Below are 8,914 nucleotides of genomic sequence, written 5' to 3' on the forward strand. Positions count from 1 at the left end.
TCCAGAAAGACAGTGCTATGATTGATGTCAAAGAGTGTTCTGCCTATACTTTCCTCCAGGAGTTTTATAGTATCTGGTCTTATGTTTAGGTCCAGGTCTTTAATCCATTTGGAGCTGATTTTTGTGTATGGTGTTAGAGAATGTTCTCATTTCATTCTTGTACATGTAGCTGTCCCGCTTTCCCAACACTACTTGTTGAAGAGACTGTCTTTTTCTCCCTTGTATGTTCTTGCCTCCTTTGTCATAGATGAGTTGACCATAGGTGTGTGGGACTATTTTCTGGGCTTTCTATTCTGTTCTATTGAACTATATGTCTGTTTTTGTGCCAATACCATACTGTTTTGATGACTGTAGTTGTGTAGTAGAGTCTGGAGTCAGGGAGCCTGATTCTTCCAGCTCCATTTTTCTTTTTCAGGATGGCTTTGGCTATTCTGGGGTCTTTGGTGTTTACATACAAATTTAAACCATTTTTGTTGTAGCTTTGTGAAAAATGGCATTGGTAATTTGATAGGCATTTCATTGAATCTGTAGATTGCCTTGGGTAGTATAGTCATTTTAATAATATTTATTCTTCCAGTCTAAGAACACAGTATATCTTTCCATCTGTTTGTGTCATCTTTGATTTCTTTCATTAGTGTATTAATAGTTTTCAGAGTACAGGTCTTTTGCCTCCATAGGTAGGGTTTACACCTATGTATTTTATTCTTTTTGATGCAGTGGTAAATGAGATTTTCCTTCATTTCTCTTTCTGATCTTTCATTGCTGGTGTACAGAAATGCAAAAAATGTCTGATTAACTTTGTATCCTGCAACTTTACTAAGTTTGTTGATGAAGTCTAGTAGTCTTCTGGTAGTGACTTTAGGATTTTCTATATATAATACCATGTCATCTGAAAACAGTGACAGTTTTTACTTCTTCTCCAGTTTGGGTTTTTCTTTTTCTTCTCTGGTTGCATTCTCCAGCACTTCCAAAACTATGTTGAATAAAAGTTTGAGAGTGAGCATCCTTGTCTTGTTCCTGATCTTAGAGGAAATGCTGTGAGCTTTGGGTTTGTCATATATGGCCTTTATTATGTTGAGGTAGGTTCTCTCTATGCCCACTTTCTGGAGAGTTTTTATCATAAATGGGTTTTGAATTTTATCAAAAAAGCTTTTTCTGCATTTATTGGGATATATCATAGTTTTTATTCAACTTGTTAATATGGTTTATCACACTGATTGATTTGCAGATATTGAAAAATCCTCACCCTCCCAGAATAAATCCCACTTGATCATGATGTGTGACCCTTTAACGTATTATTGGACAGTTTGCTAGTATGTTGTTGAGGATTTTTGGATCTATGTTCATCAGTGATATTGGCCCATGATTTTCTTTTTTTGTCGTATCTTTATCCAGTTTAGGTATCAGGGTGATGGCAGCCTCAGAATGAGTATGAGAGTATTCGTTCCTCTGCAATTCTTTGGAACAGTTTCAAAAGGATAGGAATTCGCTCTTCTCTAAATGGTAGAATTCACTTGAGAAACCATCTGGTTCTTTCTGATGCCAGACCCCCAGGCTGGGGAGCCTGACTTTGGGCTCAGAACTCTCATTCCTGTAGGAGAACTTCTGCAATATAATTGCTTTCCAGTTTGTGGGTTTCCCCTCCCGCCATATCACTCTGGTTTCCTTATTGCTTTAGACAGAATATCTTTTTTGTTAGGTTCAGCCTTATATTGATAGTTGTTCAACAGTTAGTTGTGATTGTGCTGTGCTTATGAAAGAAGGTGAGTTCAAGGTCCTTCTACTCTGCCATCTTGTCTCCAATCCAGTTCAGTTTCTGTGAGTCAGAAATCAAACTATGGCTTAGCTGAATGCCTTTGATTCAGGTTCTGTCACGAGGCTGCAGAGGAAGTTGTCTGCTGAGGCTGCAGTCTTCTAGAAACTCAAATGGGGAAGGCAACATGGTAGAAATCACTGCCGAAGAACAGAATAAAGAAAAAAGAATGAAAAGAAATGAGGACCGTGTAAGAGACTGCTGGCATAACATCTTGGTATCAATCTAACAAGATAAAACAATTGTAAATATATATGCACCCAACATGGGAGCACTTTAATATATAAGGCAGATGTGAACAGACATAAAAGGAAAAAATGACAGTAACACAAATGTTCAAGTCCCTCACTCCTATTGTATCAATGGACAGATGAGACAGAAAACAAGGAAACACAGCCCTTAAATGACACATTAGACCAGATGGACTTGGTATTTATAGAGCATTCCATCTGAAAGCAGCAGAATCCACATTTTTTTCAAGTGTACATAGAACATTCTTCAGGATAGTTCACACGCTGGGGTCTGGGATCAGAAAGAAGAGCCAGTGGGGCTTGATTACAGGAGGTCCACAGGCCTAGAGGAAACAGAGTCTCCATTCTTGGAAGGCACACCCAAGGTCGCACTTGCCCCTGGACCCAGGGCAAAAGTAGTCACTTCATAGAAGCCTGGGCCAGCCCTACCTCCTTGGCTTGGAGGGTTTCCCAGGGATAGGGGGCAGCTGTGACTTACCCTGAAGACGTGCATGCTGGGGACAGAGAAAGATTTATCTACCTGAACTCGTGCTGGAAGCAGAAATCTTGCCTGGGTCATGAGTACCAAGACATGGCATCATCCAATTTCAAGAGGCTCCCGTGCTGGGATGCCTCAGGCCAAGCAACTCCCCCTCCCCCCACAAAGAATGAGCCCATGACCACGTCTAGACACACTCCTTGACTTGGCCATGCCCACCAGTGGGCAGGCACCAGCCCCTCTTGCAAGGAAGCCTCCACAACACTCTAGACCATCCTCTCCCACCAAGGGCTAGACACCAGAAGCAAGAAAACTACAATCCCACAGCCTGTGGAACTGAGTCCACAAACACAGGTCAGAAGTTACCCTGGAACCAGTTGGTCCCTGGCCCTTGGGTGGTGTGAAAGGAGGGTACTGCTAGGACACTGCCACTTCTCCAAGGTCAAGAAATGTCACTAACCTCCTACATACATAAAAACACAAATGGAAATTTAAGCAAAATGAGATGACAACGTAGTAAGTTCCAGGCAAAGGAACAAGATAAAACCCCAGAAGAACAACTAAGTGAAGTGGAGATAGGAAATCTACCTAAGAAAGAGTTCAGAATAATGGATGCACAGAAGGAGACGTTAGAATAATTTTAACAAAGAGAAAATATAAAGAGCCACCAAACAGCTGACAAATATAATAACTAAAAGGAAAAACCCACTAGGATGAATGAACAGCAGAATACATGAGGTGGAAGAACAGAACGGTAAGCTGAAGAGTGAGTGGTGGAAATCACTGCCATGGAACTGAGTACGAGTTCTGATTTGCAAACAACCTTACAGGAATATTTACTACATCCCTCAAATTCCTGGCACAGTCAGCTGGGCTTATGAGAGGAGAATTTTTATAATCTATTGAGAAACAAGGGGAAGGCGATACGGAAATCACCAGGAAGAATGAAGTACCCCAAGACCAGTAACAGGGCAGTGAAGAGCCAATGAGAAGGCACCGACCGGAACCTGTACTGAAATTGGCCCCAGTTCGTCCTTCAGCAGAGGGATGTAGCTTATGATGATCCTGCAGGATGAAGCGGGGAAAGAAATGCCTGGACCTTCACTCTCTTCCCTTCCTGTGATTGGCCAGGACTTCCTTTTGGCTGAACCCAACCGGAAGCTAGAGGGCAGCAAGCACATTCCTGGAATCCAGGCAGGTGGGCCTTTCAGTCCAGAATGGAGCGTGGAAAGAAAGGGTGGAGAGTTGATCTTCGGAAACAAAAGGAAACAACGAGAACCTGAGCTTTCCTGCCTTGATGGATCAACTTCTGTCACACGTCCTCACCTTCTGTTCCGCATCTGAGCAATACTAAGCAAACCTCGGGTAGAACACTGGCCAGAACAAGCAGTGTGAACCCATCTGAAGTGAAAATACAAACTCAGCACACAGGATGTGAAGCCCGTGTTTTCTCGTCTCCTTCCATTTGCATGAATGAATATTCTCTTTTTGGAGTTCCCATCATGGTGCAGCAGAAACGAATCCAACTAGGAACCATGAGACTGCGGGTTCGATCTTTGGCCTCGCTCCGTGGGTTAAGGATCTGGCGTTGCCGTGAACTGTGGTGTAGGCTGCAGATGTGGCTCGGATCTTGAATGGCTGTGGCTGTGGGGTAGGCCGGCAGCTGTAGCTCCGATTCAGTCCCTGGCGTGGGAACCTCCATATGCTGCAGGGGCGGCCCGAAAAGACAAAACAAACAAACTCTCTTCTTTTTCCAACACACTGACAGGCTGATACGCTTCTATTAGGTGCTAAACCTGTGGTAAACCCCAAGAGGAAAATAAATTTGTCTTCTGTGAAAAATGCCTAGGACAATAAGAGGCAGATTTTATTTTCATGAAGCATCAAATGAGGCACTGTAAAGCTGAAAGTCAGAATTCAGAAAACAAATCTAGCTGCATCAAGGTAGAGCCCTGAAAAAAGAGAGAGAGGCGACGGAGCAATAATCTCGGGCCTAAGCATCTTGTTTAGATTTTGCATTAGACAAACATTCTTGCAGTATCTTCGTTTTCTCAGAAAGAGTAAAACCTGTCTCATTGGCAGTTTTTATTTCAACTTGACACCCTTTTGGAAATTGCCTCTCTCAATTATAATACATGATTCTTTTTTTTAAGGCCTTGGGCAGATGCACACATTTCCTGCTGCTGCTGCTGTTGCTCCCACGGCACTTTTTCCTTCGTTCTTACAGCCCTCATCCTTTTGTCTCATGATTATTGAACATGTCTGACTCCTGAGCTAGACTGTGAGCCCCCCGAAGAAGGATCATGCCTTCTTCAGCTCTGCATCCGGCAGTCCCTGGACTACCTTCCCCAGAGTATACACCCAACGAAGCCTTGTCGGATAAATTAAAAATGAAGCAATCTTACCTTCTGGTTTCCCTTTTTTCTCCTGAGGGGAAGAAGTGTCAAACACAAAAAGATCACCATCCCTGCTGCACATTCGCAAGCGTGAAGCTCGTGGTTGGATTTTGCTTTCCAATTGTTGTGTCTTTGCATGTACATCTACCAGTATATGTAAGATTTTGTTACATTGAATCACTTAGAGCTGGGGTTGGTTAGCTTTTTTTTTTTTTTGGTTAAGGACCAGATGGTATTTTAGGTTTTGCAGGCCACACAGTCGCTGTCACAACCACTCACCTCCTCCCTGTAGCACAATGGCAGCCTTCGACAATGTGTACATGACTGGGCCTGGCTGCGTTCTGATGCCCCTGGTGCTGGATACCAGGTTGGGAGCGATGCTGCAGTAAGTCACCTTCTACACATGGCCTCTCTTTCATGCACACAGGTATCTAAAGGAAGCAATGTCAAGAGGTGGAAGTACTGGGGCAAAGAATAAATACATCTGGTACCAACTATTATGTATAAAATAAGCTACGACGATGTATACTACAGAGAGACTATAGCCAATGTTTTATAACAACCATAAATGGAGTATAACCTTTAAAAATTGTGAATCCAATTGTGACTACTCCCAGCTACAACAAAGAACAAAATAATGCCATTTGCAACAACATGGATGGACCTAGAGACTTTCATCCTGAGTGAAGTCAGTCAGAAAGAGAAAGACAAATACCATATGATATCACTCATATCTGGAATTTAATATACGGCACAAATGGACCTTTCCACAGAAAAGAAAGTCATGGACTTGGAGAACACACTTGTGGTTGCCAAGGGAGAGGGGGAGGGAGTGGGATGGACTGCGAGCTTGGGGTTAATGGATGCAAACTATTGCCTTTGGAGTGGATAAGCAATGAGAGCCTGCTGTATAGCACTGGGAACTCTATCTAATCACTTGTGATGGAGGATAATGTGAAAAAAAGAATGTATGTATGTGTGACTGGGTCACCTTGCTGTACAGTAGAAAATTGACAGAACACTGTAAACCAGCTTAAAATGGAAAAAATAAAAATTATTAAAAATTATGAATCACTGCATTATACATTTGCAACTTAATATTGTACATCAATGATACTCAATAAAAATACATTGTGTAAGTTTAGTAGATAAAACCAAATTTGTATTATCTTTTCAAAAAAAAGTCACCAAGAAATACACATGCTTTCAAAATCAACATATTTGTAGCTTCTAATGTCAGAATCACAACAGAAATTAAGTCATCAAGTACTGGAGTTCCCACTGGGGCACAGTGGGTTACAAATCCAACTGCAGCAGCTTGGGTCAGCACGGAGGCATGGGTTCACTCCCTGGCCCAGTGCAGTGGGTTAAGGATCTGCCATTGCTGCAGCTGTGGCCTGAGCCAGATTCAGTCCCTGGCCTAGGAACTTACATAGGCCATGGATACAGCCCTAAAAAATTCTTAAAAATTAAGTACTTACTGAATAAGTACACAGTATGGGAAAAACAGAGGAATAAGACACCATCTCTTCATGTAAAATTTCTAAAATCTGATCAACAGAAATCACTCAAAATGATTGACGAGTATTTTTTAATGAAGTAACGAATTAGTGATTTACCTAATAAAAGAAGATCTATCCCAAATACATTACCATCACTGCTGAAGACATGCATGGCTAAAAGCCGTCATTTGGACGTGGACTAAGAACATGTAACACTTCATCTTTGCCTTTCGAATCTCCTTTTTCATGTTTTGCCTTATGTTAAGGATATCCGTATAATTTTTATGCCCTCTACCTAACCACATTCATAAACTCTTGAGACATTTGTCTTTGTTTTCCTTGAGTCTTGTTCTCAGATGTTTGATAACAACTCTCAGTCAGCCCAGTAACACAATGCCTGCCCCAAGCATGAAGGGCTGGTGGTGATGGTTTTGAGGATGGTGGAAGGGGTGAGGGTGAGGAGGGTCAAGGGGGTGAGTGGTGAGGGTGCTGGAGGGAAGTGGGAGGCAGAAATGAAAATAAACGGAATTATTTGCTAATACTGGAGGAACCACTGTAACTTGTTTGATAATGAGCATCTATTTGCATTATCCAAAAGTGCTGTATGAATTATCAAAGAAGTCAGTTAAGGGCAATACAGCTTTAGTTTTCATTATATCATATTATCTTCTTAATCTTGGAATTTGGTTCAGTTAAATTTAACTCCTTCATCTGCAGGTTTGCCCCAGTCCTTTAATTTCTTTATTAGAATATGGTAATATTAGAGGAACCACAGGGAATTTGGTGGGCCATGTGGCTTTTTTAGTTTCATTGTAATTACAACTGACAATCCAGATGTTTAAACATGTACTACAGCTGGTGAAAATTAAATACAGAATAAGCTAGTTAATGCCCCCACTAGAAAATTCAGCTAACTAGACCATCTAATTCCCCAGTATTTCTGGAGTAATCAGTTTACTCACATGTTATGGGGGCTCTCCTCAGCATAGTGAGTTGAACTAAATGGACTCTTCGTTTTCATTTTTATTATTTTCCTAGGGCTGCCATAACAAAGTACTGCAAGCTGGGTAGCTTAAAACAATAGGCATTTATTCTCTTGTAGCTCTGCAGTCTAGAATTCCAAAATCAAGATGGCAGCAGGGTCATGCTCCTTCTGAGGGCCCTAGGAAAGAATCCTTCCTTGCCTCTTCTAGCATCTGGTGGTTGCCAGCAGTCCTCCACATTCCTTGGCATATAGACCCATCATGACTCCGGTGTTTGCCTCTTGTCTCATGGGGTTCTCTCTGTGTTTTTGTTTTTGTTTCTTCTCTTCTAATAAGGACACCAGCCATATTGGATGAAGGGTCCACCCTATTCCAGTATAACCTCATCTCTACCTACCCACTTCTAACTCTAATGACGCTATTTCCAAATAAGGCCACATTCTAAGGTACTAAGGAGTTAGGACTTAAACATAGCTTTTGGGGGCACAGTTCAACCCATAATAACTTCCCATCAACATGTACCATAATTTAGTCCCGGTGAACACCACAAACTGAAGGAAGAAACTATTATTCCTTTCATGCTCACCTGATACAGGGCAGGAGAATGTGATGGTGATGGGATTGGCTCTGGACTTTGTGCAGCGGCAAACGCCTTCTACTCTCTTGAATCCCCCCAGTCCAGGGTTAAACTGGAAACAGTGTCCACCAAGCCAGGCCTCCTAGGGATGACCTCAGAAAAGGAAGGATCCACTGAGTCCTTGATGACAGCAGGAAGCCTGAGCTCCTCTGGCTTTGTGATCACTACCATGACATGAATGATGCATGTCAAGGGCTCCCTTAAGTCTAACCCTGCTCTGGGCCCCATGCAGACACCCAGATATTACAGATATTCTTAATGGAGAAATCACTGCCAAGTGACCAATCCATTCTTCTAGGTAGACCAGCCATCTTGCCAGTTCCAACCAGACCTTCCTTTGTTTCAGGAGGTCACTTTCTATTACCTTTGGCTAGAGTTTCTGGTGAGTAACATCGGTTTTCAAACACACCCCCCTCATGCTTTTCCTTGTCTGTCATCAAGGTAGCCAAGCAAAGGCTATAAAGCATAGGTAGGAGGAAGAAAAGATGGGAATCAATTTATCAATTTTACAGACCTTATGAAACATAAAACATCAACCTGAGTTAAAAACACAAGTTTGTGGAGTTCCCGTCGTGGTGCAGTGGTTAGCGAATCCGACTGGAAACCATGAGGTTGCAGGTTCAATCCCTGGCCTCGCTCAGTGGGTTAAGGATCTGGCGTTGCCGGGAGCTGTGGTGTAGGTCACAGACGCGCTCAGATCCCACGTTGCTGTGGCTCTGGCGTACGCCGGTGGCTATGGCTCCGATTTGACCCCTAGCCTGGGAATCTCCATATGCCGCAGGATCGGTCCTAGAAAAGGCAAAAAAAAAAAAAAAAAAAAAAAACTGTATTGATACAGAGGAAAAACTTACCTA

At 42.4% G+C, this 8,914-nt stretch overlaps 1 long non-coding RNA gene across 1 annotated transcript; it reads right to left on the bottom strand.

Annotated features, from left to right (window-relative positions):
• Positions 1,070–8,710, bottom strand: LOC106506907. Its single transcript, XR_001302560.2, has 3 exons — positions 8,010–8,710; positions 5,218–5,369; positions 1,070–1,953 (listed from the first exon to the last, which is right to left on the bottom strand). It is a non-coding gene; the product is annotated as an uncharacterized LOC106506907 (long non-coding RNA).

This window comes from Sus scrofa, chromosome X (assembly GCF_000003025.6).
Source record: "Sus scrofa isolate TJ Tabasco breed Duroc chromosome X, Sscrofa11.1, whole genome shotgun sequence".
NCBI classification, from domain to species: domain Eukaryota; kingdom Metazoa; phylum Chordata; class Mammalia; order Artiodactyla; family Suidae; genus Sus; species Sus scrofa.